This window comes from Triticum aestivum, chromosome 6D, assembly GCF_018294505.1.
Source record: "Triticum aestivum cultivar Chinese Spring chromosome 6D, IWGSC CS RefSeq v2.1, whole genome shotgun sequence".
Taxonomy (NCBI): domain Eukaryota; kingdom Viridiplantae; phylum Streptophyta; class Magnoliopsida; order Poales; family Poaceae; genus Triticum; species Triticum aestivum.
This window is the reverse complement of record NC_057811.1, coordinates 207,995,677-208,010,571: the sequence shown is the minus strand read 5'-3', so window position 1 is coordinate 208,010,571 and position 14,895 is coordinate 207,995,677.

Sequence of the window (14,895 nt, the reverse complement as noted above, 5' to 3'; positions counted from 1 at the left end):
GGAAAATCATCCTTTGAGGGGTTTGTTCGGGGTATCTTCACCTCGACCGGAAGCACAAAGAGTTGCTCCTCAACCTACTACACCTACTGAAAATATTTATTATGAGATTCCTCGGGTATGATAGAGAAAACTGCTAGCTAATCCTTATGCAGGAGATGGAACGTTACATCATGATATGCACCTAATTTATGTGGATGAAGAAGAAACTATCATCTACAATGTTGATTCAGTTGTGCCTACTACTTATATAGAGAAACCACCATTCCCTGTTAGGATAAAGGAACATGCTAGGATTTCAACCGTGGTTAACAAAAGTAATATTAAAGTACCTAGACCCTCTGAACAAATTAAAGTTGAACCTAATGTTGCTATGGTTAAAGATCTCTTGGTTGATAATATTGATGGGCATGTTATTTATTTATGGGGTGAATAAGCTGCTAGAATTGTTAAACCTGATGATAAAGATAAGCATAAACCCGTTGTTGGCATGCTTGTTGTCTCTGTTAAAATAGGAGATCATTGTTATCATGGCTTATGTGATTTGGGCGATCGTGTGAGTGGTATCTCGTTTACCTTAATCAAGAAATTATGAATGATATTGCTCCTGCTGAAATATAAGACATTGATGTTACTATCAAGCCTGCTAATAGAGTCACTATTACACCACTTTGGATTGTTAGAGATGTTAAAGTCTTGTGTGGGAAAATAAAACATCCTACTGATTTTCTAGTTCTTGGTTCTCCACAAGATGATTTTTATCCCATAATATTTGGTAGACCTTTCTTGAACACTATTAATGCTTAGATTGAATGCGTTAAAGAGACTTTCAGTGTTAACTTTGGTGATATATTTCATGAGTTTAATTTCTCTAAGTTTCGTAGACAACCTCATAATAAAGAATTGCCTAGTAAAGATGAAATTATTGGTCTTGCTTCTATTGTCGTACCTCCTACTGATCCGTTAGAATAATATTTGCTACGCCATGAAAATGATATGAACTTGAATGAAAGAAATGAAATAGATAAGATGTTCTTTGATCAACAACCTATTCTTAAACACAATTTTGAAAGTGCAACTAATCCCCTGGTGGTTTTGGTAATTCATAACAACATATAGCTCATTGGACTAATATCCATTCAAGTTGAATATTCCAGAAAGTTCAATGATTGGCATGACATGGACTAGAGATGTGGACCCCTCCAAATGCTAAGGACAAATATTGGCAAAAGCTCAAGACTCTTCATCTCTATTTTAGTGATCCAAGATCACATTGAGTCCATAGGAAAAGCTAATACTATTAAAAGGGGACGAGGTGTTGCTTAATGGTCTACTTGCTCAAAATGCTTAGTGATATGCTCCAAAGCTCTCAACCACTTTCTGGAATCCCAATATGTCCTAAACGTAAAGTCAATCTCACCTCACCGATTTGATCTATCCGGCGCCACCGAATTCCTTTGACATAGCCATAGCCAGAAACCCTAATCAGTTCGGTCTCACCGATAAGGATTTCGGTCTCACCGAGATGGGATTGCAAACTTTCTGTTTCCCTTCGTAACATTTAGGTCCCACCGAAATGAACAATTGGTCCCACCGAGTTCGCAATGCAAACTCTCTGTTTCCCTTTTCACAACATTTCGGTCTTACCGAAAGGAGCGGTCGGTCCCACCGAGTTTGCCTGACCAACTCTCTTGTTTGCTCATTGATGAAATCGGTCTCACTGAGTTCATGCAATCGGTCACACCGAGATGAGGTTTTGCCCTAACCCTAGCACACCGGTCCCACCGAGTTGATCATGTCGGTCCCACCGAGAATCCTAACGTTCACATTTTGAATTGAATCGGTCTCACCGAGTTCACCTATTCGGTCTGACCGAGTTGGGTCAAATGTGTGTAACGGTTAGATTTTATTTTGTGTGGAGGCTATATATACCCCTCCACCCCTTCTCTATTCAATAGAGAGCCATCAGAACGTGCCTACACTTCCACTACTCATTTTCTGAGAGAGAACCACCTACTCATGTGTTGACACCAAGACATTCCAATCCAACCACAAGAATCTTGATCTCTAGCCTTCCCCAAGTTGCTTTCCACTCAAATCATCTTTCCACCATAGCCAAATCTATGAGAGAAAGTTGAGTGTTGGGGAGACTATCATTTGAGGCACAAGAGCAAGGAGTTCATCATCAACACACCATCTATTACCTTTTGGAGAGTGCTGTCTCCTAGATTGGTTAGGTGTCACTTGGGAGACTCCGTCAAGATTGTGGAGTTGAACCAAGGAGTTTGTAATGGCAAGGAGATCACCTACTTCGTGAAGATCTACCCAAGTGAGGCAAGTCCTTTGTGGGAGATGGCCATGGTGGGATAGACAAGGTTGCTTCTTCGTGGACCCTTCGTGGGTGGAGCCCTCCATCGACTCGCGCAACCGTTACCCTTCGTGGGTTGAAGTCTCCATCAACGTGGATGTACGATAGCACCACCTATCTGAACCACGCCAAAAATCTCCGTGTCTACATTGCGTTTGCCTTCTCCGAACCCTTCCCTTTACCTTCATATGCAATGTTTTACTTTTCGCTGCTACACTCTTAGAATTGCAGGTGTAAGTTGATTACTTGACTTGTGCTAAGTTGCTAAAATCTGCCAAGACTTAAAATTGGGAAAAGGCTAGATTTTTATTTGGTCAAGTAGTCTAATCACCCCCCTCTACACCTACTTTCGATCCTACAAGTTGTATCAGAGCGTTGGTCTCCATTTTCCTTGATTTCCATAGCTTTTGTGATCATAGCCTTGGTTTCACAAACCTAGGAGAGTATGGCATCTAGTACTAATTTTGCTAGTTGGAAGCATAAGATGAAAATGCATATTCTTAGACATAACCCCGCCGTTTGGGCCATTGTGTGTATTGGTTTGCAAGGTGAATTCTTCGAAGATGGAAGAGAACCGAACCGTGAAGCAACTGCGGGAGAATTGAAGATGTTGCAATACAACGCTCAAGCTTGCGATATCCTCTTCAATGGATTGTGCCCCGAAGAATTCAACAAAATCAGCCGCCTTGAGAATGCATAGGAAATTTGGGATACTTCGGTTGATATGCATGAAGGTACCGAGTCCGTCAAGGAATCCAAATTGGATGTGCTTCAAAGTCAACGTGACAAGTTCAAAATGAAGGATGGTGAAGGTGTCGCTGAAATGTACTCTAGGCTTGCTCTCATCACAAATGAGATTGATTCTAGTAGTAACAATAATCATTTTAAATCCAATATTGTTGCTTCTAGTAGTTCACTTGATTCCACTAATGATTCTCTTAGCCAAGTTACACTTGAGCAAGAAAATAGCTTATTGAAGGGAATTATAGAGAAAGGTGTCTACAAGAGCCTTGCCGAAAGTAAGCAATTTGAGGAAATTGTGCGCAAGCAAGGAAGGCAACGGAAGAATCAAGGGGTTGGTTTTGAACTCAAGTTCAATACCAATGGACTTGAGTGGGAAGAAGATCAATACCCCAAGACGAAGTCTGTTCCTCAATAAGAGAAGTATGATCCCACTTCTTTCAAGGGAACACAGGCTAAAGATGATCATCCACCACAAGAGCACAAGCTAAAAGGCAAGGACAAGCTTCAAGAGGAGATTGATGCATTTGAAGAAGCTCCTAAGGCCTTGGTCAAGTGGGTTCCCAAGACTTCATCAAGTTCTACTTTATCAAGTACGACTACAACTCCAAGGATCCCCATCAAGTGTAGCGACCCGACCCGAATGGATCAAGTCTCTGTGCTTAAGTGTCATCCTTGGACCGGTATGCTGACACACACAGTGCTCGAGGATTTATAACAGAGGTAAATCACATGTATAAAATAACGTAAATACTATTACCTCAATCCATATAGCGGAAGTAACAACAAGGTTGTGGAGTTCCCAACAACGCCAATGACAAAGTTGAGTGCAGACATCGTAACCCTAACGTATCACTTACTCGTCGTAAGATTCCTGGAACATGAGAAGTTGCAGCCATGTAGGTCAGTACATTGAATGTAATGGCAATTTCACACCATAGAGTAATAATGAGAATGTCTATCTCTATATGCATATTTGGCTGGTGGAGGCTCTAAGTTTAATTTTTGCATAAATCTAATTTTTTCCTACAACAAAGGAATAAATTTTATTTAACTACAAAGTTTGTTAAAAAAATATTGAGAAGGTAACCCCAACTCAATCCCAAAATAATATTAACAACCCAACAAATTCATTAGGTAAAGTGATGAGATCAACATGATAATTCAAGAACCATATACTCAAGATGTCCATAACCGGGGACATGGCTAATCATGATTAGTTTGTACACTCTGCAGAGGTTTGCGCACTTTTCCCCACAAGACTCGATCTCCTCCTTTAAATATCTCGCACTGCAGGATGTTTGAGAAACGGATGACCGAGACATAGTCTTTCAGAAACGTTAGCTCGTTACGACGGGTAGACAGTACCACCTACATCCCCTACATCTGCTAGTCTACCACTGTAAGAGGTCACACAACATACTCAACTATGCCAGAGCCCATAATGGCTTGTGGGTGCACGCGGAAGTTTCCAGCATGAATAATCTTATGAACCCTTTGAGCTTGGGTGGCAAACCATAGGATGATCACACGGGTTCCCCGTGATCTCCTTGGACAACACTGGATTCCCCAGGTGCCCACAAACAATCCACCGAGATGTGTATTAAAGTAGCCACCTTAAGTTTAAACCTTAGTTTGGCAATAACTCTCACATCTGTCATGAATTCTCTCAAACCAAACCACGTCTACGAGCATAGCATAGCAGTATAAGCATATCGCAGTAAATACCCAGGGTTTGATATAAGACAATAGGTTCTACCTCATCAACTACTTCCCAATACCCACATGTTATCAAAATCCTACTCATGCAATGTTTGAGGGTTGAAACTAATGCATAAAAACTGGGTACGAAGAGTATGATCAAAGTGTGAACTTACCTTGTACTGTTGATGAAGATGATTCACACTCATAACTCCTGATAGTTCTACTCGTCACACTCTGTTCAATCTATCGTGAGCAAGCAATTGCATACATAAGCCCTCATGCAAAGGAATCGAAGAAAAGATCTTGGAAAACTTTGAAAACAAGCAATTAACTCTTGCAACAGAAAACAATTTCTAACAATACCAAAATTAAGTGAATTTGACCTTATCAGAAAGTTTAGGTCAAGAGCTTCAAATAGCAAAAGAATCAATTAAATCGGGGATATAAAACTCGAGTTATGAACAAAAGAAGTTTGAATTCAAATATGTTTGAAACCAAATTTTAAACTTTCAAAAATATCCTTAAGTTGTTTTACTGGATAGAGGGGATCATAGCAAAGAAATTGGCGTTGGTTCCGTTGGATTTGGATAAACGGTGTAAAGTTGTGATCGCTTAAAGTTCAGGGGCTAATCTATAAATAAAAATATTCATGGATGGGTCCCTGGACAAAAATAAAAATAAAAGAATAAATCTAACGAACGAACGTTCGCTACAGAACCTAATCCGACGAAAACTGTTCGCTACCGAATACTAACGGACTAACGCCCTCTAATTAAACTAACCTAACTAAATAAACCGATTAAAAAGAAAAAACCGAAAAAAACCGGGTCAGGCGGTCGGTTTATACCGGTCGGGGTAGGCAGTTCGACCGCAGCGGCGGTTCCCGGCGGTTTCCCATGGCGGCGGCGTCGGCGAGGAGCGGCGGGTCGGGCGGAGGCGAAGTGAGGCGGCTCCGGCGTGGCGGCGCGAAGGCGGTGGCGAGCGCGGCTATGCGGTGGCGGATCTCAACGCCGGTGGCGGCGGTGGTAGTGGGATGCGGCGACGCTGCGAGTTGTGGAAGAGAGACGGGGCCCGGGGCGGAGTATTTATAAGAGGGGGGGCAAGGTGGCGTGGGGAAGGGGCTAGGCGGTGGGGAGAGTCCGGCGGCGACACGGGTCGCCGGCGGCGGCGGCTTCGCTCGGGACTCTGTCCTCAGCCGGAGATGGGGACGGTGGCACGGCGCTGGGCCGGCTGGGCTGGGCGCAACCCAGTTTGGTCGGCCCGAAGAGTTTTTTTTAAAATAATTTTGCAGACAAGAAAAAACATAAGATGATATAAAATAAAAATATACTATAGGCATATAATATATCAAAATTTTCAGAAAAAGATTTTCTACAACATGAACATTTTTTTAACGTCAAATAAAATCCACAACAATTTAAATAAAGCAAAGAGTGCTACAATTGCAATAAAACCTCATAAAAATCATTTTTAAAATACCAAATAATTTCAAATTTATTTCTCTCCAATTTTCTAATGTAGGGAATCATTTTACCCTAATTTCCATATGTTTTATTTTTTGGAGAAAAATAATATGTATAAAACCCAAATAACTCCAAATTGAAAATAATTTCAAAAGGAATTTAAATGTGATTCTTTTAAACTTCCAACTCATATTTCATATGTTTTGAAGAAGTCATTTTATCTTCTCTCATGAAAATCATTGAGTTGCTTAAAGTTTCTGAATTTAAAAATATTTCCAAATGGAATTCAAATCTTTTCAAAACCCTTTTCATTTATTTAAATGGAAGAAGTCATATCATCTTCACTCCAGGGTTTTGTGATGAAATGAATTTGAATTCATGGAGATCATAAATGCAATGTGAAAGTTTGGGAAAGTCCTTTTATTCCCTCTCATTTAACTTTCAAAAAGTTTCAAATTTCACTCAAGTTCACACAAGCAACCACACCACAATCAAACAATCAATCAAAAGTATTTATTTAATATAACATTCCAAAATTTAGAATTTTGGGATGTTACAAACCTACCACCCTTAAAATGAATCTTGCCCTCGAGATTCGGAGAGGCTAGCAAGAAATAGGTTAGTTCGGGGTCTCCTCAAAATCCATCGATTGTCATAGGGGGGTCTGGGGTGCTACCACCCTTAGAAGCATGGTTACGGTTCCATCAAGACGCAGGTCGCACATCCTTATTGTTGGCAGTGTCGATCTTCTCAGATCTTCAGGATAATTCCTTCTTTGGGCTCTTTCGGTGGGGCATAAACTTTCTTTTCCTCAAAATCTCGTGTCCTTTCATCTTGGTAAGGTTCTTCCGAGACTGGGTCTTCTTATCTGATAGGTCTGGCGCCAATACTAAACAACTATCGATATCTCATGGTGGTCATCAAACAATTTGACTGGGTCCTTGCAGAAAATGGGTCTGGGCTTCATTCTCACCGTATGACCTATGGTTGGCAACAGCTGCCTTGTACAAGGGAAAATTGTCATACCTTTCTAAGGTTCAAACAAGGTTTTGATCATCGTCGCTCTACTATGGGTATGTCACTCAGATTTACCATCCCATATAGCAAGGAGAATAATAAGAGTAAGTCGGTATGGTGATCAATCCATCCCGCACCCAAATCATTATCTTGTATATGGTTTAGCAAATCTCGCATTCTAACACTCGGTCATCCTCACAAGCATTGCAGAATTTCTCTTGTCGATGAACCAAGTTCGAATAAATCCATTGATTCTGCAAGCTAAACAAACATCTATCGTTTCTTCACAACTCTTAGGTTTTGCGTAACTTCTATAAGATCGTCTGTTGATAAAGGCATATCCTCTTCAAGGGTTTTTCCTTCAGCAAGAGTGTGCTTGCTTCTTGGCAGGTCCTGGAGCCTGTGGGTTATGGGCTCACCTCATCACATTTATAGCTTCAACTCATCCTGGGGTTACAATTGCTCCATATTACCAACATTATACCTCCTTTATATCCAATAGTACTTCATCCCTTCATATTCTTGGGGTATTCCACATATCGAGATAAAACTCATACTTATTTTGTCCAAAGTCCACTTAGTGGAATATCATTAACTTTTCCAGGGGTCAAGTGTCCTCACAGGGTACTACCACCCTTGAAATGCACAAATTCTTCCATAGACCATATTTCTCATATCCTCGAAAATGGTCAAAATCTTTCTTCATATATAGAATAACAACTCTTAAAATACAAATTGGTACCAACGATGCTAACTTTATTGATTCTCAAATTATTACAATCTCCTGCATTTCCATTACATGCCTCAACTCAACACCACAATATAAAAGAATTGTTTCCACTACTATTACTGTATTTCTTTCTCCAACTTAACTATTTATCACAAGTCTCCTTCTCCTTGGGGCAATCTCTGGCAAAGTGCTCCGCTTCATCACAACGGGAACATATTACTTCTGACAAGTGTCGAGGTTTCCTTGTGATTATATAGCCTCCTAGGGTCCTCATCTTCCCTTTTGGGCAATCATTGAAGTAGTGCCCTGAATCTTTGCACCTGAAACATGTGATATGACTTAGGTCCTTCTTTGTAGAAATTCGGTTGTTCCTAGGATCCAATCTATTTCTCTTCCTGGACTTTTCCGTGCCAATCAGGGCTTCTATTTCCTGTGGGTCATACTCTACTTCGTCTTTCGGGAATTCTACTAGGTCCCCATTCAGACAATTTTGGGAGATGTGTCCTTCTCCACCACATGAATAGCATGACTTGGTGCAAGGTTTAATTGGTTCTTCTTTGGGTGTGTCCTCCACCTCTTCCTCCATCACCGATTCTTCCAAAATTTCCATGAGGGCTCCTTTCATAGCTTCTTTCTTTTGCTGGATGGTTCTTTGTACCATGGGGTAAATGTGACACTGAGCAGGGTAGTGGGTAGTTCCTTCACACAAGAAACAAGTACTCTGCCTAGTTGGGCATTCTTCAGCCGGGTGACTTCCTTCACAATTAGGGCATTCATCCTTGTGTTCTTTATGGTTGTGTCCTATTTCTCCACAAAGCTTGCATGCATAGGGTTTCTTCATATCATTTCCATAAGGCTTCAAATTCGGGGACACAAGACGAGACTTAAGCAAAGTCAACTTAAATTCCTTCCAAGTGGTTACTCCTTGCCATCCATTGATGGTTTGGTACATCATCCACCAAGTAGCAGCACCTCTTTCCAAGCACTGAAGAGCATGCTGGGCCATATCCTTTCCGGCCATAGAGTTATTCTTCATGTGATCTTCCATGTTCTGAATCCATCGGTCCGTCTCCAATTGACTTATCGGTCCCGGAAAGGTGACTTCATCTCCATTCATCCTCTATTGGTTCCAAGGGTTTTGGGGTGAGATAAGAGAGATAGGGAGGGATACACACAATACAAACAAAAGTTTTGAAAAGACAAATTTTATTTGTGGCTGTCGGAAAACATCAAACAAATGACAACTCACAAACGTCGCATCTAACATAAGTATATAACAGGGGTTTGGTCTTCTAAAGGTCAATAAATCTTCAAAAATTCACCAAACACTTCAAGTCTTGTTCCTGTCTCCGATGGCTACTTCCGATCGTGCTTATCCTTCTCAAGTTCTTCTGCCAGGTCATTTTCGTTGACGCGAAATCTCTCGTGATGTCCGTTAAGAGTTGCGTTCCAAACTTCTGGGTTTCAACATCCTTGGCATGAACCATGGTCCTACTGTCCTTCAGTTCCTAACGAATCTCTGGTAGCTCGAGGTTTTGCTCCTCTAGCTTGGCTACTTTCATCTTCTGGGTCCTGAGTTCTTCACGAAATGCTTCCTTGTCAAATATGGCTTCCTGCAGGTCCATCTTAAAATTCTTGATGTAATACTCGAGATCCTGGCGATACACCGGCTAAGGTTAAGACTTCATCTTTTGCTGATAGGTGCTCCATTAGCCCTTTTGTAATCCAATCCTTCAAAGAAATGCATGCTTAGCTTAGCACGGTGACAATAGCATAAGCGGGCGATATCATCATGGATAGCTGTGTTTCTGCACTTGTTGTTGTCATGAGTTATCATTCCATAGTTGTTATCTCCTACCTTAGGGTTTTCTTGACAAAACTTTGAGTTTTAACTCTCCATGTTCCGGTCTTTCTCCGACACACCTTGATTTCGGGTATTGACAGCTTCAATAGTCTGGCAAGTTCCATAAGGGTAGCCTTCCTAGGTCATACCAATCTAGAAATTCTTCAGAGCCTTCAAATTCTCCTAGTCTTCGGAGTCTTCAACCGTTGTAGTTTCCATTATTATAATGCACGGTAAAATCCTCTTCATTTCGAAGTGGTCTTAGTTGTCCGATATCTTGTCCTTCTCAGAGTAGTCACATGAGTCGAATCTTCGTGTGGTCAAAAGGAGAAAGGGTATAGTCTAACTAAAAGGGAATATTTGATAAAGCTCCGAAAAGAAGAGATGTAAAAGATCTTTTTGAAAAATAAGGTTTTAGAGAAAGTCTTTCCTATGGGTTTGCTAGTTTCTAGGGGTCACGTCCTACAGTCAACATGTGCTCTGATACCATCTTGTAGCGACCAGACCCGAATGGATCAAGTCTCTATGCTTAAGTGTCATCCCTGGATTAGTATGCTGACACACACAGTACTCGAGTATTTATAACAGAGGTAAATCACATGTATAAATAACATAAATACTATTACCTCAATCCATATAGCGGAAGTAACAACAAGGTTGTGGAGTCCCCAACAACGCCAACGGCAAAGTTGAGTGCAGGCATCGTAACCCTAACGTATCACTTACTCATCATAAGATTCCTGCAACATGAGACGTTGCAACCATGTAGGTCAGTACATTGAATGAACTGGAAATTTCACACCATAGAGTAATAATGAGAATGTCTATCTCTATATGCATATTTGGCTGGTGGAGGCTCTAAGTTTAATTTTTGCATAAAGCTATTTTTTCCCTACAACAAAGGAATAAATTTTATTTAACTACAAAGTTTTTTAAAAATATATTGAGAAGGTAACCCCAGCTCAATCCCAAAATAATATTAACAACCCAACAAATTCATTAGGTAAAGTGATGAGATCAACATGATAATTCAAGAACCAGATACTCAAGATGTCCATAACCGGGGACACGGCTAATCATGATTAGTTTGTACACTCTGCAGAGGTTTCCGCACTTTTCCCCACAAGACTCGATCTCCTCCGTTAAATATCTCGCACTACATGATGTTTGAGAAATGGATGACCGAGACACAGTCTTTCAAAAGCGTTAGCTCGTTACGACGGGTAGACAGTACCACCTACATCCCGTACATCTGCTAGTCTACCACTGTAAGAGGTCACACAACATACTCAACTATGCCAGAGCCCATAATGGCTTGTGGCTGCACACGGAAGTTTCCAGCATGAATAATCTTATGATCCCTTTGAGCCTGGGTGGCAAACCATAGGATGATCACACGGGTTCCCCGTGATCTCCTTGGACAACACTGGATTCCCCAGGTGCCCACAAACAATCCACCCAGATGTGTATTAAAGTAGCCACCTTAAGTTTAAACCTTAGTTTGGCAATAACTCTCACATCTGTCATGAATTCTCTCAAACCAAACCACGTCTACGAGCATAGCATAGCAGTATAAGCATATCGCAGTAAATACCCAAGGTTTGATATAAGACAATAGGTTCTACCTCATCAACTACTTCCCAATACCCACATGTTATCAAAATCCTACTCATGCAATGTTTGAGGGTTGAAACTAATGCATAAAAACTGGGTATGAAGAGTATGATCAAAGTGTGAACTTACCTTGTACTGTTGATGAAGATGATTCACACTCATAACTCCTGATAGTTCTACTCGTCACACTCCGTTCAATCTATCGTGAGCAAGCAATTGCATACATAAGCCCTCATGCAAAGGAATCGAAGAAAAGATCTTGGAAAACTTTGAAAACAAGCAATTAACTCTTGCAACAGAAAACAATTTCTAACAGTACCAACATTAAGTGAATTTGACCTTATCAGAAAGTTTAGGTCAAGAGCTTCAAATAGCAAAAGAATCAATTAAATCGGAGATATAAAACTCGAGTTATGAACAAAAGAAGTTTGAATTCAAATCTGTTCGAAACCAAATTTTAAACTTTCAAAAATATGTTTAAGTTATTTTAATGGATAAAGGGGATCATAACAAAGAAATTGGCGTTGGTTTCGTTCGATTTGGATAAACGGTGTGAAAGTTGTGATCGCTAAAAGATCAGGGGCTAATCTGTAAATAAAAATATTCACGGATGGGTCCCTGGCCGAAAATTAAAATAAAAGAATAAATCTAATGAATGAACGTTTGCTACAGAACCTAATCCGACGAAAACTGTTTGCTAATGAATACTAATGGACGAACGTCCTCTAATTAAACTAACCTAACTAAATAAACCGATTAAAAAGAAAAAATTGAAAAAAAACCGGGTCGGGCGGTCGGTTTATACCGGTCGGGGTAGGCGGTTCGACGGCGGCGGCGGTTCCCGGCGGTTTTCTGCGGCGGCGGCGTCGACGAGGAGCGGCGGGTCGGGCGGAGGCGAGGCGAGGCGGCTCCGGCGACTGCACGGGGCGGCGCGAAGGCGGTGGCGGGGCGCGGTTGTGAGGTGGCGGATCTCGACGCTGGTGGCGGCCGCGGTTGTGGGATGCGGCGGCGCTGCGAGTTGTGGAGGAGAGACGGGGCCCGGGGCGGAGTATTTATAGGAGTGGGCGAGGTGGCGTGGGGAAGGGGCTAGGTGGCGGGGAGAGTCCGGCGGCGGCTTCGCTCAGGACTCTGTCCCGAGCCGGAGATTGGGACGGTGGCGCGGCGCTGGGCTGGGCGCGGCCCAGTTCGGTCGGCCCGAAGAGTTTTTTTTAAAATAATTTTACAGACAAGAAAAAAATAAAACAAAATAAAATAAAAATATACTATAGGCATATAATATATCAAAATTTTCAGAAAAAGATTTTCTACAACATGAACATTTTCTTAACGTTAAATAAAATCCACAACAATTTAAATAAAGCAAAGAGTGCTACAATTGCAATAAAACCTCATAAAAAGCATTTTTAAAAATACCAAATAATTTCAATTTTATTTCTCTCCAATTTTCTAATGTAGGGAATCATTTTACCCTAATTTCCATATATTTATTTTTGGAGAAAAATAATTTGAATAAAACCCAAATAACTCCAAATTGAAAATAATTTCAAAAGGAATTTAAATTTGATTCTTTTAAACTTCCAACTCATATTTCATATGTTTTGAAGAAGTCATTTTATCTTCTCTCATGAAAATCATTGAGTTGCTTAAAGTTTCTGAATTTAAAAATATTTCCAAATGGAATTCAAATCTTTTCAAAACCCTTTTCATTTATTTAAATGAAAGAAGTCATATCATCTTCACTCCAGGGTTTTGTGATGAAATGAATTTGAATTCATGGAGATCAGAAATGCAATGTGAAAGTTTGGGAAAGTTCTTTTATTCCCTCTCATTTAACTTTCAAAAAGTTTCAAATTTCACTCAAGTTCACACAAGCAACCACACCACAATCAAACAATCAATCAAAACTATTTATTTAATATAACGTTCCAAAATTTAGAATTTTGGGATGTTACACAAGTTGATGTGGGTCCCAAAGAAGAACTAGAGAGTTCTTGAGGGTGACTCCGCCAACATACTTCACTCATATTCATTTTGGCAATGACAAGTGCAATCAACTTTCACATCTTGCACTAGTTCAAGGAGTCACAAGCCCTCTTGTTGGTAAGACAAGGGGCAACGTAACCTAATGCTTTCATGGACAATATCATATGTGTATTTCACTCTATGTCTATGGATATCCTTGCATGTTCCTTGTGGCACTAACCCATGTAGGTATTGAAAGTGCAACTCACTCCAATGGATTGCTCCAAATGATATACATCAACATTGAGCATCTACATCTTTTTTTTGACCAGAAGAGCATATACATCTTCAACACCTACATGAAGTCATCATCGACAAAACCCAAGGTTAGTTCATCCCTCTTAGGGGGGATATCACATCTAGGGGGAGCTTTGCTCTAAGAATTGAGCTAAAGCAACTCTAATGGTGTGAAAACAACAATGCTTTATGTAAAAGTGGTAACCCCACTTGTGCTTAAACGATGAGTATGACCTACGATCAAATGTTCTCATTTGACTCCTCAGTCAATATACTCATATATAGATGACCTAGTCATCGCCAATTGCTTGATAGACGCTAGAGTGTTTGTGCATGCTTTGTCACATATTTCATTTGCTATCTTATTGTGTGAGCATGTTGGTTGCATATTTTTCCCCATTCGAGGACATCCATTTGTTGTTTTGATTGTTTGGCTTTTCTTTTTGCCAAATGGATGGACAAGAATGCCTAAGAACTCCTTCTAGCTATCTATGCTTTTCTTGTCTCAAACTCTATTCATGCTACATCACAAAGTTTGATGAAGTCGAATTCGGACCCTCCGGGTGAGGAGCACTCGGAGCAACCGATCCGTCAAGGGCTTAACTTCCAAAATCTCTCAATGACATCTCGGTCTGACTGATTCATTCCCTTCGGTCTCACCGAACTCGTTGAGTTGATCTAGGTTTTCATCTCGGTGCAATCGATTAGAACTGTTCGGTCTCACCGAGTTGCGGTAACCGCTTGCTATTCGGCATCTCGGTGCCACCGAGTGGTTCCACTCGGTCACAGAGATTACAACATCCAGAATGAAGCCTGTCAAGCCAACCTTCCTTCGAAAGCCGTGCCCACGGTTATGAGGCAGATGGGAATTTGTTAATGTCCAGTTGTAGAGAACTTGTCACTTGACTTAATCCGACAGTGACCGGGTATATATATACGCGGGTTGAATTTTGGAAATCACTTCAAACCTCCAACCGCGCCTGCCCAGCTCTGCCGCCCCTCCAGATCTCCGGATCATTGCCGTTGTTGCCAACGAACTCCTGTCGCTGGTCTCCGCTGCCGTCAACAGGAATCTTCACCGCCGTTGTCGCTCTAGCGAGTTCATTGCCAAGTTAGATTATGAACTCGATCCCTTTGTGTATTCCTTAACTCCGATTCT